The sequence below is a fragment of the Diachasmimorpha longicaudata genome, chromosome 15, assembly GCF_034640455.1.
Source record: "Diachasmimorpha longicaudata isolate KC_UGA_2023 chromosome 15, iyDiaLong2, whole genome shotgun sequence".
NCBI lineage: Eukaryota > Metazoa > Arthropoda > Insecta > Hymenoptera > Braconidae > Diachasmimorpha > Diachasmimorpha longicaudata.
Window position 1 is genome coordinate 2,720,912 of NC_087239.1, and position 16,867 is coordinate 2,737,778.

At 40.8% G+C, this 16,867-nt stretch overlaps 2 protein-coding genes across 4 annotated transcripts in view; both read right to left on the minus strand.

The window, feature by feature from the left end:
* Positions 1-16,867, minus strand: part of LOC135169869 (uncharacterized) — a 74,284-nt gene that overhangs the window by 32,630 nt on the left and 24,787 nt on the right. The window lies entirely within an intron of this gene.
* The window catches only part of LOC135169795 (uncharacterized), a 57,613-nt gene that overhangs the window by 16,185 nt on the left and 24,561 nt on the right, over positions 1-16,867 (minus strand). The window lies entirely within an intron of this gene.

Sequence of the window (16,867 nt, forward strand, 5' to 3'; positions counted from 1 at the left end):
CTCAGTAATAATAAAAGTGTTCATATCGCAACAGTCCCACTAACACTTTTCTTCATTTACGCCCTCGTACAGACTGGTATCCTCTCTCGGAGTGCGATAAATTTTTCCCTTGGCAATGGTTTGGTGAAGATGTCTGCCTCCTGGTCCTCAGTCTTGATGTATTTGACATTCAATAACCCCTCTCGATATCTTTCGCAGATATACTTCAGCTTGACGTCCACGTGCTTGGCTCTGGAGTCGTAGAGTCCGTTTTTAATCCAACAGATTGCAGCTTGGTTGTCAATACGTAGTAATGACTGCTTGACTTCGGTCTCCAATAACTCCATCAGCAGTTTCCTGCACCAGACTATTTCAACTGTGGTGTCACAGGCTGCTGTGAACTCAGCTTCTGTCGTGGACAGCACGATCGCCTTTTGCTTCCTAGAGCCCCAGATAACAGGGGTATTTCCCAGCTTCACAAGAAAGCCTGTTGTTGATCTCCTAGTTTTGCTTTCTCCAGCATAATCAGCATCACTGAAGGCTGTGATCTGGGTTGCATCTCCGCTGCCTGCTATTTTCAGTCCATGTCCAGCTGTGCCCTTGAGGTACTTCAAAATTCGTTTTACGGCATTCCAGTGCGTCTTTTGAGGATTTTCACAATATTGACTCACCATATTTACGGCGTGACTGATGTCGGGTCTCGTCATGAGTGCCAGAAACAGCAGGCTGCCAACTGCCTCTCTGTAGGGCGCATTAATTGGCTCACCCTGTCCCTTTTCAGCCACAAATTGGCTCAAATCCTGATGGTTATCTGCTGGTATAGAGACTGGGTTTGCGTTTCCGACCTGGAACCTCTCAAACAGCTTTTTGATGTAGAGTTTCTGATGTGCCAGGATCCCTCCATCCTTCATCCTGTCGAATTGGATGCCCAGGAACATGTTTAGGGAATCCACCTTGATCTCCAGCTCTTTTCTGAGATTTTTCATCAGTTTATCGATTTTATCTGGATCACGAGCAATAACCAGCCCATCATCTACATGAATAGCCAGAATTAAATCCTTGCTGCTACTGGTGAATACACAAGGGTCAGTCTTTGTGGCCTTAAGGTCGAATTTGCTGAGACAGTCGCTAAATTTTTCATTCCAGCACCTGGGGGCCTGCTTCAGCCCATAGAGACTTCGTTGCAGTTTGCAGACTCGGTTTGTTCCATCAGCAAACCCTTCAGGTTGCTGCATGTAGACATCTTCCTTGAGGCTCCCATAGAGGAACGCTGTCCTCACGTCGAACTGCCTTGCGTGCATATTCGTCGCTGCCATGAGTGCCAGGCACATCCTCATAGATCCCATCCTTGCTACGGGACTGTACGTTTCACCGAAATCAAGTCCTGGTTTCTGCTGACACCCTTTCACTACCAGTCTGGCTTTGTACCTGTCTACTGAGCCATCTGGGGTGTATTTCAGCTTGTAAACCCATCGATTTCTGAGGATGTTGGCTCCTTTGGGTTTGTTTACCAGAGTCCAGGTGGCATTCTTGTCTAGGGCGTCGATTTCCTCTCGCATGGCCTCCTTCCAATTGTTTCCTTCAGGGCTTTGTTGAACATCTTGGTAGGTCAGTGGTTCTTCATGTTGAGTCATCAAGGCCATCAGCAGGTGGTCGGATGTAGACTGTCCCAGATCCTCCGGGATCTGGTCCTCAGCAGGAATTGGGCACTCGATGAGGAGATTTCTCCTAGCCTCGTTGCTTGCTCCTGGGCTCTGCCCTTCATCTGGAATGACTTCGTATCTCTGTAATTCCTGCAGGATGGAGTATCGAGTGTTGTCATGCACCTCTACAAATTCATCTGAAGTGTCTGACTCATCCTCACTTGGTGGATGCTCCTTATGCTCTTCAGCTTCCTCAGTGTCCTCAGTGGCATCACTGTCCTCAGAACTATCGTCCCCTGGCCATCCCCAACTAATTGGTTTCCCAAGGCCTGGCTCTATGGGTTTGTCCTCATTAAATATGACGTGGCAGTGTACCTCAACTTGTCTCGTTTCCAGCATCCAGATCCTGTAGCCCTTCATGTCCTCATCGTAGCCCACCAGAACTCCCTTGGATGCTCTGGACCCAAACTTCCCACGCCTCTTTTGCTTGGGAATGTGTACGAAGACTTCACTGCCGAATTTTCGGAATATCTTTAGATCAGGCTCCCTATTATGCCACAGTTCGTACGGGGTGCTCCCCGGTTGGCTGCTGGTGCCTGTCCTGTTGATGATAAAGACTGCTGCGTTAACTGCCTCTGCCCAGAGGTATTTTGGGAGCTTTGTGGCCGCCATCATGGTTCTCGCTGCCTCGACAACGGTCCTGTTTTCTCTCTCAATCTTCCCATTTTGTTCTGGGACGTAGGCGACTGATTTCTGATGCTTGATCCCATTTTCATCTGTGATGCTCTTCATGTTTTTATTCATGAACTCCAGTCCATTGTCAGTTCGCAGTATGTTCACGGTCTTTCCTGTTTCTTTCTCCATTCTCACCAGAAAATGTCTGAAGTGCTGAGGTACCTCACTCTTAGCAGACATGAAGTATACTGCTCTGTAGTGAGAGAAATCGTCCTTGAGCAGGAGAAAATACTCGGCCTTTCCCAGGGATTTCGTTTCCACCTTTCCACAGACATCAGCATGTATTATTTCGCCTACTCTCGTCGCTCGATTCCCACTGGTTACGTGAGATAAGCGGTGAATTTTCCCTTCTGCACAGGGTTGGCAGAATTCCTTGACTCCCACTGTCTTTATGCCCTTTTCCTTGAGAAGCTTGCTGACGTGCTGATAGTTTTGGTGAGCCAGTCTCTCGTGCCAGATCTTGAGGGATGTTAGCAGGGCTTGCTCTTTGCTGTGTTCGTTCTGTGCTGTCATGGCTATTTGTGGGAGTACTACCTTAAACTTCATTTTCCACGACATGCCCTCACGTTCTCCAATGGCCACCTTTTCCCCATCCTTCTCGAACCAAGCATGTTGTCTCGTTGCCCCATGCACGAGGCCCCTGTCTGCTGCTGCTGCTGTTGAGAATAGGTTGAATTTCAGCTTTGGCACGTATAGCACGCTTTGTATGTGCTTAGGTGCCCACTCTGATCCATTGTGAGCCAGGATGTTGATCGTGCCTCGACCAACTCCCTCGATTACTTCACCATTTCCGATGACAATTCTCTCTGGTCGTTTCAGAGTCTCCATGTCAATGAACCAGTCCCTTCTCGGTGACATGTGACTCGAGGCTGCTGAATCAAGATACCAGTTCTTGCCAGAACTCTCCGATGTTGGTATCGTTGACAGCACATGGGTCAGTAGTGCTCCACCATGAGCCTTGGACCTTTTATTGTCTTCTGCGTACCGTTTTGACAGGTCCTTGAGTTTTTCTCGACACTCGAATTCCCAGTGTCCTTCTGCACGGCAGTAGTTACATTTTCCAGATCGTTTCGATCGACCTGAGTCTCTCTTGCCCCGATGTTTCTTCTTGTCAGTGCCTTTGTCATTGTTTGCTGCCAGTGCTCCTCCTTTGGCAACCTCAGTGTTACTTATCAGCCCAATGGAATTCACCTGAGACTCTTGGTGTGTCTGTCTCATTTCCTCTGCGATCAGTCTTGCTGACAGGTTCGCCAAGGTTCGATCTGTTGACGTGGTTGACTCCCAGGCTGTGCAGAAATGGTTAAGGGTGGGTGGCAGTGTCAATAGAATTTTTGTAATAATCATATTGTCTGAAACTGTCTCACCCAGAGCCTTGAGTCGATGAGCGATGTCCTGCACTTTGGAGATATGGTCAGCGATGGTGTCCTTGGGGTCCTTGCTCAACATAAACCACTTCTGGTGTAGCATGTGGACAGCTGCTTCAGTCTTACTGGCATAAATTCCATCGAGGGTGGTCCACATGTCCCTCGCTGAGGTGCAGTTCATTATGTGCAGCATTGTTTCCTCTGTCAGGCAGCTGACGATCAATTTTTGAGCTTTACCCTCAAGCTTTTGCCACTGCTTCAACGCGGTATGATAGCTAGCAATAGTTGTTGAATTAGCCTCGGTTCCTGGGGCTTCTGGGGCTGTGTCATCCCCCGTAATAATTCCGTAGGCTTCTATTGCCATGAGGTGAATTCGCAGTTGGAATTTCCAAACTGCCCAATTCTCTGCTCCTCGCAGTTTTATATATTTTAGCTTATCACCTCGTTCGTCTTCCATTCTGGGTACTTTCGCACTGTCGCACACGGCCGGCTAACCTCAAATGTAGACTCTTACGTTTCTTTACTTTTCACTGGATTTTCATGAAGAAATCCCAAAACTCTTTCTATTTGATTATCTTAGAGGCTTTTCCCTGGGCCCATAACCTGTTGTTTATTTGCAGGGTTCCAGGATGAAAGAAACGTACTCGGATTACTATTAGTAATATATTGTTTGAGTGATTTTAAATTACAGACAGAAAAAGGATATATGAAGTTGTAGGTTATGAGAAAAACTATCGCACAGTCGGTAAGGTAGACACCCGGAGAGAGGTTATGTTCTCTCAGTAATAATAAAAGTGTTCATATCGCAACAAATTTCTCGTATGATGTGATTATAGGAGATCAACTTTGATCATTTTCAACTGAAATACAGAGTAATAGAAATAAAGAGGAATATAAATTCAAAGGGTCTTTAACCAATACATCCATCTTCGCTTTTCTGTAACATTTTAGACTACAACTGCATCTATCTCAAACAATTCAACCAAAAAATAAATAAATTTAATAACAGATCCTATTTCTTTATATCAAAAGATATTTACCTATTTTCTACAGCAACCACTAAATATATTACCTTCAAAGACAACCGAAATTTGTATAACAACAATCAACTGCAGAAACCAATACATTCATTTTGTTCCATTCTTATCATTATATTATGGGAGTGGATCAAATTTTCATCGGTTCATATCCATATGTGTACTGTAACGGGGCCCTTTTTTGTTAGCCCCCCCTGCCCCCTAATAATAACTTTTATTAGATCTAAGTAGCATAAGCAAAGGAATAGACGAGGTTATCAAACCTGTCATCGTTGGTTCCCACTCCCAAAACATTCCTTCCCCTTGCCCCCCCCCCCCTCCCTACACACTCACGCCTGCCGAAACACCATCGCTGCAGAAGAGAAGAAACCCCCCCCCCCCAGACGTCACTCACCACGTGACCCCGGAAGAGAACGAAATCCCGGAACAACGAACAACTAGGACGAAGACACCCGATAACGAGTGTCCCCGATTGACCCCGATTATCACCAATAATCGGGGAAGAAGAACAACGAGGATGGAGAAGCCATCACTCGATATACAGCTGCCCCGTGCGGAAGAGACTGTGTCTGGAAAATACTTGGAGAATATTCTGAGGAGAAAATTTGAGGAGATCGTTGGAGCGATTTTGGAGAGTTGATTGCGGAGGAGGACCCGGGAGTGACGACCAGGGAGGAACGGTTCTGGTGGAGCAATTGCCGGAGGAGTTCCCCGTGTTTTCTTGGGAGGATTGGAGTAGCCGTTATTCCAGTGAGTACCCTTCAGTACCTTTCCCGCCCCAACAAATATCCCCGAAACCCCTGTAATGATATTTCCCCCCCCCCCAACGGTGAGCCTCTAAATGTAATAATTATCAGTTTAATTGTGCAGGAATATTGTTAAGTGCAATGATAATCCCCCTATTTTTTAAGTGATTTTTCAATCGTTCCCGTAACTTCTCCCCTCTTTTCGATTATTTAACTTCCCCCCTTTCTTTTGTTTCTTTTCTTTATATTCTTTTCCTGAGTATTATTATTTACCGGTGTGTCGCACGCTGGCTGGCCTTACCCCCCACCCTTGATTAATTTTTAAGAAAAGGCCTGGAATTATATTATGAGAACTGTTACCTTTAAACATCCAATCATTTATTAAAATATATATGGTACTAGCTGACCCGGCAAACGTTGTTTTGCCATATAAAGAATTTCCTAGTAATTTCTAGTGTAGACAAAAAATCCCTACTCCGTGCTGTTTACTGGGTCAGAAGCAGGGTTGGGCATGTAAAATACGTTACGTAAAATCCATAGTATTTTATACGTATTATACCATGTATTTTACGTCACCTTTTTCAAACGTATAAAACGTAATATACACTTCATACAGCAACGTAAAATACGTATTATGCGTCACGCCGTGTCGCATGGAATTGATATGTTTTTGCACTGATGAGAGTTAAAATATTCGATGAAAAGTCAATTTCATATTTTTCGCGACATGTTAGGTATTGCATTTCCCCGTTCCGCACACTGTTAAGCGCCATGCCTGAACCTAGTAACCCGGCGAGACATCATAACCCCCAAATCAGTCGTTCATTTCCCCCTCAGACATGTGAATGCCGATTAAAGAAACCATGTCCTGTAATTTAGTTAGAACATCATTTCGTTGTAGTCAATTCATCCATCCAATTGAATGATGAAAAAAGGTGGACGACGACTCCACAATTTGTGGGAGAATGGCGCATTCGGGCGTCAAAAATTGAATGGAAAAATAGTGGCGTACATTGTTGTGATTCTTTTAATGCTCGCCTCTAGTAACATTTAATAACTCCCTAGTGAATCTCATGAAATTTACCCATTTACTTATCACCCTCATGACATTCGACCTCCACAACCATTTAGATATTTTTTACATTTTATACTTTTTTAACGTATTTTACGTAAAATACGTGCATTCAGAATCCGGTCGAATGTAATAAACCGTAATATACATTTCATACATTTTTTTCATAATTTACGCGTATTATACGTATAAAGAAAAAAACCCTAGATCCCACCGATTTACCCAACCCTGTTCAGAAGTGACACCTGTAGACATCTGGCGGGGATATAACTAATTAAATGACGATTGATCAGTTATCGACCGGAGAGGAAAAATGATTAAACTACTAAAATGGCTATTAAAAAATAAGGGTTGATCGTAGAAAGGTGAAAATTGAGGGTTGTACGTATTTTTGTATATTGTATCATAAAAAAATATAAATTAAAAATTTTGTCTAAAAAATAGAAAAAAAAAATTTAGGGGTGGACTACCCCTAACATTTAGGGGGATGAAAAATAGATGTTGGCCGATTCTCATAGATACCGGATAAGCACAAAAAATTTCATCAAAATCGGTCAAGCCGTTTCGGAGGAGTATCGAACCTAACACTGTGACACGAGAATTTTATATATAAGATTTAGCTATCTGATCCCACCCGAGTAATTATTCACCTCCCCCCTTTATCATTTCAGGTCGCTCCCCCAGTAAATTATTTAATTCATAAATTACCCGTTTATTCCCTCAACATCGTATCTTCACCGGGAATTGATATATTTAATTCCCCGGCCAAGGTTACAGTACACTAGTGAGGCCTTAATCGTTATATAATTCTTTGAAGACTGGATTGTCAACAATTGAATCCTCTGCATGCTCGTTTAGATAAATTTTCAGAGTTGCCCATGATCGTACCCCAGACATAGCTACATATAATTGTCCCTGAATGAAGACTTTCTTCCTCAAATCTATAGCGATACGATCAAATGTTTGACCTGGAGGTTTATCAATGGTCATAGCAAAAACCAATTTGATTGGGAATTGTCTTCGTGTGAAAGCAAAGGGATACTCATTTTCACAAATGAAAATAATTCTGTGAATGAATACAATTTCATTTTTTTTGTCTCCTGTCAGTATTTCACATTTCAATACGTTATTCTTCATTCCCAATATCAATAATCGCGTTCCATTGCAAAGACCCTGTTGGATATTCAAATTTCGAATCAGCATCACAATACTAAATTTTCTCAATCGTAATTGTTGAGGCAGGAGTGATTTAGGCATCAACGTATTCAAATATTCCGGCAAAAGATGTTGATTAATTTCTTCATTACCTTCATTGCAGTTCTCTGTACTATCTACGCTCGTATACATTCTCTCTGTATCAATATCTAATAGGTCTACTACTCGTTGATTGATTTCATCGACGTCTTCATTCCGTGCCGACAGAATTGTGAATTTTGAAGCAGCTTTATATCTTTTCTGTTTCTAGAGCTCTCCGTACGTTTCCAAAACAATATCTTCATTGCTTTCTGCTAGGCATTCTGTTGGCAGGTCTATTTGATCATTTTCATCATTCAAAGTTCCATTTCCCATTTCAATTAAATAATTAGATAATTCTTTTTCCGTTGATAATGCTCTTATATTTTCTCTCAATGTGAACTTCTTGAAGGAGTTCCACAGAGGACTATATTTTATCGACAGACTCACGGTTTCACCACGTGTTCCCCCTTCGAGTACTGGAAGTAGCTGATGAAAATCTCCTCCCATGATAACCATTTTCCCCCCAAAAACGATATCATTATCCATTATATCTTTTAATAACCGATCAATCACACTCAAACAATATTTTGGAGACATCGGCGCTTTATCCCATATGAAAACGTCGGTTTCTTTCAGTTGTGTAGCTTTTTTCGAATTTAATTTTATACTTGACGTGGAATCTTGATAAAGCGGTACGCGTAAGCCGACCGTTTTATGAACAGTTTTTCCTTCTGGCAATAATGTTGCTGCAATTCCAGTGAATGTCATTGTCTTCACTTTCTTTCCTTCCCCTGTTATCAAGTGCCATAGTGTATCATAAATAAAAGTTTTTCCCGATCCTCCTGGTCCATTGATATAAAAGCATGCACAACGTTCTTCTCCCTCTATGGTTCTAATATTTGTTAATATTCCATCCATGATATTTTTCTGCTCTTCATTCAACTTTTCATATTGTTCATGCCCTCTTGCCAGAATACTTTGAAGGTCAATTTCTTCATCCTGTTCAGTTGTATCGAAGATCTCAGGCATGGTGTTGTAACTGGAAAGGTCTTTATCCTCTCCTTGTAATATTCTTGCAATTTCAATTAAAGCACGGTTTTCTGCAACAGCAGGCGTCATGTTCTTTCTCATCTCTTCCGACAGAGAGACTTTAAATTCATCCCACAATTTTTCTGGATACAACGGTTGACAATGGATTAAAATACAAGCAAATAATTGTCTCAATGCTTAAGGCATCATCCACACCTCTCCTTCTTCTATTGCTCTTCGCCATTCATGGTCATCTTGTATCAGCCCCCTCTCCAAACAGGCCTCTGTCAAAGTTGACAATAATTTCCCATTGACAGTTCTCAAATCATTGAAACTTCGACCTTCTTTGACATTACATAATAAAAGTCGCAGATGGAATCATTCTATTTGAGATGGATTGATAGAATACATTCTTCCAATGGTTTTGAAATTGGATTTCCTGAGCTTCCGACCAATCATTTGATGATTACTTTTTTTTTTTATCGAATGTATAGTGCTCGGGAATGTCCATGTATAAATAATTACGGGGATTCGCATCTCTTGTGTTCAATGCAAAATAATCCAATAACATATTCTGCTGTTCCAAAACACCTTCCAAATCACAGTCTTTTCCCCCAGGATTAATTGTTATACTCTGTTGATTGGGAAGATGTATGGGCAAACGTATAATAGCATGACTTTTATTGTGCAGTTTTTTCTGCAAGAGTCGCCAAGCTGCTTCAACAGGACCCATATAACGGCTTTCAATATGCTGTTTTACTTCATCATGTTCAATTGTCTGATTTGTGTTCGCATTTCCTATCAGAACATTTGCTGCATCATGTGACTTCTGTATATTGTAAAAATATTTCACAGCTCTAATATTAGATACAACTTCTACATTGCAATGACAATTCAGTTGTAATGAAATTTGTGCACAGTAAGGTACAACAAATCTGTTGTCTACTACATCCCCATCTTGTTTTTCATGATATTCATCTGTCGCCCTTCTTCTATAACAGGGATAACCATTGTCATCCAGAGTTGTTCTTTCCTGAAATGCTTTTGGAAAATGTTTGGAACATTTATTATCTACCAAACACCAATCACCATAAGGGCCATGAATCATATTCTTCATCACTATGTTATATAAATGTGGTTGTCCATCCCTGTCAGGAATTTCTGCACTAATGAATTAATCTACTATACTTGGCGTTGTCAATCTATAATTTCTACCCAAATTGACTAACATGTGGACATGTGGCAATCCACGCTTTTGGAATTCTATAACGTAAACATACGCTAGAACTGGTCCAAATATCTCTTCAATTAGCACCAGATCTAACAAATAATGTTTTTTCAGATCGAAAACTCGTGCAACCATATCTGGTCTGTCGCAGGGTTGTTCTCCAGGGTCATGATTCTCTACTATTTCTCCCCATCGAGGATTGCATGTCATAGTGATAAAGAAATCAGGTTTACCGTATTTCCTTACAATGGCCATGGCGTCCTGGTAGTTTTGCGCCATATTTCGAGGTGAACCTATGAACGTTGATGGTAATATCACAATTTTACCTACTCTCATATTATTTTCCCCGCCGATTCTCTCTAAATGATCTATCAGACCCTGATATGTTTCACATCTGAGTTTCTTTTGATTATTTTTTATATAAGTTGTACGATCCCTTTCTACCTTGATGTAATTATCCACTATCGATTGTTGAAATAGTTTCCGAGCATGTAAAATAGGATTGAAGCTGTTTCTAATTGCAATCATATCTTTCTTGTAGGCTAATCGTGAAATTCGTTTATCTGAATTGTAACGTGTACCTTCACTATCATATCCTCCTAATCCAGAAGGATAAAATAATGGATAATTCCATGGTTCAATAGATTTGTGCAAACTACTAACTGATTTTAGGCTTTTATCTTCTCTACCTACAATAGTTACATAAGATTCAGGGATTTCTCCATCTGCAGTAGTGGTCAATACTGCACCTACTTCATTTGTTCTTTGGGGGTTGTATCGATGTTTATCCATACTTTTTTTCCTACTGTTGAAAATGATTTTGATTTCAGGCATATCCATCCTGAATTCATCACATTTCTGTTCTTCCATCTCTATTACTTCCCTCATCATATAATACGCGTGCACAAATCTGTTGTCGCGACGCATAACTCCATCAAGTATGTCTAATACAGACATGTCTAAATCCTTCATAGCAGACATTCTGTAGTCATTCGCCGTATCAGCATCTAGCATGAATAACTGCTCATATTTTGGTATACTATCATTTCTAATATGTTTGTCCTTGAACCATAAAGCAATAAGGACCTGGCCTTGTCCCTTCAAAATTAATCAAATTGGCATTGAACGAAGCAAATGATAAAGCATTATTATAACTTCTAATATTTTTTCGATTATTTTTCCCATCCAAATCTTGGCCAATAGGATTGCACCATTCGACGTTATTTTGTATAGCCAACACGGTATTTCAGCGGAAATTCTTGGAAATTTCATTGGAAATTTTGCATGTTGCCTATATAAAAAAAAACAAATGATGAAGTAACCCTCAATTGTATCTGACAGTGTTATGTCCGGAGACGTTGTCAGCGTCGGAGGACAACTGTTATGTAATTGGGTTATTTGCGGAAAACAAGAACTAGAAATTTTGATATAAAAATATGGAATAGCTAAATTGAAAATATGGAATGAAGCTAAGTATTTTTATATTTGAGATTTTGTTTGGACGACGCTAGGTTTAGTTTTTTCGCTCTTACCTTAATTATGTTGTTAATCTAAATGAAAAGGGGAATAAAGGAATTAGGAATAATCAAATGATTCCGAGTAGATTTTATTCTCAAAAATGATATTCTCTATTACGAACCTTTTTGAATTACAATTAACAATAATTTATTTTTATCTAGAATTTTATGTAAATTTTATTTGACAAGAAAGTATTAACGGTAAAATATTTATCCCCGAATAGGTTCTTAGAGAGTTGATTAGCCAATTAATTTGGAATTGAAGAAGAATATAATTATTTTTATGAGACTCACAGTTCAAATGTGTAAATGTATACTATCCCTTATGTATTGGCGATGTGTGGATCCTTCGGTGACACAATCGTCTTTCTTCACCAGAATCAGAATGGCCTCTGATCCTATCATGAATACTTCTTATTCATCCCACGTTCACCCACTCGCTTATAATTAATGCACAATGTTTTTGGATAAGTTTTTGAGAATGTCCACAACCACGGAAACTGATTAATTAGTCCTCTTAAAATGTAAGAAACACTCCTACTTTCGATTGAAGGATGCAGTATCCCTGTATACTTCCGACCGTTTAGCTATTTACTATGATCCCATAGGTTACCGCGCACTATATCGACTCTGTTGCGAATTATAGTATGGGAGGCCCGAAAATGACAGATCGATTCCGGAAAGTAATTTCCACCAAGTCAAACTATCGCTCCGACGGTTGCTTCTAGACTGGTTTCGATTTTTGATTTTGGGGAGCGGATCGGTTCGTGGTGGTTACACGAATTGATTTCTAATTGGTGGAAATTATGGCGTGGTTTTCCCACTACCAATTCTTAGAGGGGATCGACCTGTCAAGTCAGCGGTTTTGGCAGTCAGCAGTTTTGACAGTGCATGATTTCCGCGGTGGAGTTCAATGCTCTGGTATGTGTCATACTTTTTGTTGGGGTGAATGCACTTGCCGAAATGGCGAAACCGATTTTTGGTTGACGTGGTGTTTATTATTTGAGGAATGTATTTCCTGGCGGTTAGTATTTATGGGGAATGCGGGAGAAGTTATTGATAATGGGTTTTGGATATCACAACAGATTAAATAGCAATTCGTTGAAAATTATATCTCATGGTGCAATTCTATCGGCCAAGATTTGGATGCAAAAAATAATCCCCCGAATACCACTGGAACTTCGAAATTATCTGATATTTCCCTCAAGGTTCCCTACAAACAAATAAGCTTGTCAAGTTTTCCAGTCAAAAAATCATTCTGGAAAACTTGACACGTTCATTTGTTTGCAACGAACCTATCGGGAAATATCCGATAATTTTGGAGCTCTTGTGGTATTATATGCGAAAATTCTGTGAATTACCACTTTGGATATTGAATAGTTCGCGAATTTCTACCGGATAATCCGCGAACGACGTCGCTATTGCGCAACCATGACTACAGCAATCATTGAATGAATCCTTTTCTTTGGTAGATACACGTTCACCGGCGAAATGCTTAGCATCACAATGTCGACGTAATACATTCATCGCCCCAAGATAATTTTCCATCACCCCATGATTAAAGCTTCCCTCATTCACCTTAAAGCAGTATTTTCTTCTCATCCGGTAAACTCTTTGGTTTCTAATCGATTTTATTTTTCTATTTTCCACGCTACTTGCATTCTGGTTAACTTCAACGTTCTGTTCGGTAGTAACTTTGTTCAACTTGCGTTTTCGAAACTCTCTCTGCCTCTCATTAGCTTTTTCACGTTTCGTTGATGATTGTTGATGATGTGGACCCAGCGCCACATGTACAGCTTAGCTTTTTGTTTCGACAGTTGAATCCCTGCACAGTGGTGCTCTCACCGTTTGAAAATTCTCTGTACAGTTGGTCATTTGTACAGTTGAACAAGTACAAATGGAGCCCCCCCCCCTTTCTTGGCACGCTTTACATAGGCATTGGCAATCTCCCCTATAATCTCTGAATCCACAGCCAAGAACTATTACCAACCGAATTCCCGGACGACGGAATGTTAGGGGGGACAACATAATAAAGAAATGTCCGGGTTGATTTTTTTTTAGAACAATCTTCGAAAAGGGGCGTGGTCTTGCATAATATATTTTTTTTACAAAGGAAAATGAAGATTTCAGCGTTTTTGGGTTAAAAATGGAAAGAGAATTTCAAAATCTATACTCCATAATTTTGTTTCCGGGAATATAAGAGAAATATAAAAAAAAATGCGCGATATCGTTGAAAACTAAATGTATATAAAGCCGTAGCTGTGCGCTGACGTTTTTGCGCATACACATGGCGCAAGCAGCTACAGCGGCTTTTGATATAGCCGACAAAATGATATATATGGTTTTTTTATTAAATTGACAGTAGTTGTAGAAAACTCAAACTCAACTGGATTTTTTTCAAATTTTCAAATAACAAAAACATCAGATCCTGCAATGTTGGCCAAAAACGGTCATAAGTTGCTGAAAAAGCGTTAGAATCAAATACTTCAGGTGTCAATTTTGTGGTAATTTCCTATATTTTGACTGAAGCATGAAATATTTCTACATATTCGAGCCTACACTCATCAAATCTCATTGTTTGTTAAGAAAGACCTGAAAATTTTCAAAACGTGACAGGCTAAAATCAGCGCATAATCGCTCATGGCAATTGATCTGGGCATAGAATGGGTAATATGGGGTATCAATTTAAAGATCTCGATGTGACCTACAAATTGACACATGACATGTCCTCGTTGGTCAAGTTTAAAGTACCCAAAAATGGCAAAAAGTTTAATTGTTTGAGAATGACATAACGAAAAAACTGGAAAAAATCTTTAATAACTTAACCAAAAACTAATCTATTGCAAATTACCATACACCATTTTGAAGCATATTAAATACCCTTCACAATGAAACATGAATGGTTCCATTCAATGAACAATTAGTGATAGAAAAATCCAAACCAATCTGAATTTTTGAATAAATATCTTAAAATTCAATTTTGGATAAAAATGCTCATAAGTCGATGATAATTTGCCAGAATCAAATAACTCAGGTGTCAATTTCAAGTTAATGTAATGCATTCCGAGTAGAATATGAAATATTCCTACATATTGAAGCCTAAACCCATCAAATCTTGTTGTTTTGGAAGAAAAACCTGGAAATTTTCAAAACGTGACATGCTAAAATCAGCACATTATAGCTCATAGCGATTCATCTCGTGCATGGAGTGGATACTATAAGGTATCAATTTGAAGACCTCGATGAAATCTATCGATCGACATAAGACAAATCCCCGTTGGTCAAGTTTAAAGGGTCGATAAATGCCAAAAAAATCTATTTTTCGAGTGTGACATAACGAGAAAAATGGAAATAACGTCCAATAACTTCATGAAATTTCTTCGAGAAGGGATTTATTACATGCCATTGTGAAGAGTGATAAATGTCCTTAACAATGATATATATATACCCTGGTCTAGTCTAATTTGGGGCACCCAAAAATCCAATTAAAATCAATTTCTCGCTTAAACTATACAAATTCATTTTTCGCTTAAAACTGTCGGAAGTGAATGAAAAATGATCAGAATTGGATGAGTCAGAAGTCAATTTGAAGCTCATTTAATAAGCTTTCCAGTGAGTACAAAACAATATGGTTCTTGCAACAGGGAGATCAGTTGAGAAACATAAAACGAAGTAGAAAGCTAAGCGATGATCACGGATCTTTTACTGGTGTTGTGACGTGGTATTTTTGAGACGTCACGGGTCCTCGACCGTTTCGCGGGTTTCTGAAGACTTCCACCAGACGGGAAGTCACCTCCAGTGGCGAGAGTCCGGAGAGAGAAGAATTATATTATAGGGGGAGATGTTATTTTTTTTCTCGGTGCCTGGCGAGCAACCCGATATCCGCACCGCTACGCTCCGACGAGGGATCCTGTTTGACCCAGAGAGCATCGGCGTCAGATCCAAGGACTAGCCGAGAGATGTCCTCAGGCTCTTCAGGATAGATAGCCAGGATCCATGGTGGGGAGCGTCCAGTTGGCCGAGATGGCGGTATCAGAGGAGAAGGGGAAAGTCTCTCCGAGGAGAGGACACCGGATGTGGCAGAATGTTCCGGAAAGATCGCCCGGCACTAGCCACCGGGTTATGGCCAGGAGCAAAGGGCGCATGCGTGCCGGGCTAATGGCGCATGCCTTACGCACCACGGGCGCATGCGAGGCGACGCAGGGCACCTGTCGCGCAGTCCTGGAAATTTTAGATTGGCGGATGATGATGCCACTACCCCTTCCTGTCCCTTATCACCGGCGTGAGGGACCTGTTGCGTACGGTACGTGTGCCGTACGATGTCGGTAGAGCATGAGACTACAGACTGCCTTGAGCAGTGACCGAGAGCGGATGCTTGTCACTTAAACAGCTTCGAAAAGTTTATCGGTCTTAATACAGCCCAAAAACCATTAATATCCCCCACTGATGTGGCGGGAATGTCTACTTCGTTTCCCCAAGTGCATCGGTCACGAAGTGCGTTGTTCTAACATCAAGTGAACCAGTTTCAAGTCAATAAACGACTTAGTGAATTTTCCACTCCATATTCACCTAATCGACACTGTCACAATGAGTCAAAACCGTGGCAGAGGTCGTGGATATATTAAAACGACAACCCTGAGCAAAAGGAAAGCTTCTGATGGTACTTCCGATGCTCCAGTTAAAGCCAGCAAGGTCAAAAAACCAAATATTACAACTGATCTGCTAGATAAGATGATCACCAAGGATATTAAAGAGTTGAAGTCACTATACGGCATACCAGGTACACGAGCTTCAACTGCATCTACAAGACCAAACACTCCCCTATACCCAAAAAAAGTGGGAACCACCAGCTCCATTATTTCTCAGAACTCTCCGGATAATCATGAGAAAATACCTGAAATTACGGAGAAAAGCCAATGGATCTCTCCGAAAAAGAAGAAAACCTCACCAAAGCGCCGAAACAAAAGCATTTTCGAGGTCCCAAAACAAATCGAGGACAATAATATTTACGACAATCTGATCGACATCGAGAACAGCGAAAGTGAGACAGAAGAGGTAATTCTCCCCAGTCCATCACAGCGCCAGCAATTCAAATCGCAGAAAACAACTGCCCAAAGGCCTCCCCCTCTCCACACCACAGGGAAGACACTGAAGGAAATCGCCGAGCTACTGGTTTCATCGACCGTTTCATCGACCGGTGAAGTTGAAAACAAATTCAGTCTAAAACAAGCAAAAGATTCTAGCTATGTCTCAATTTTCCCAAGCGACATATTATCTTTCA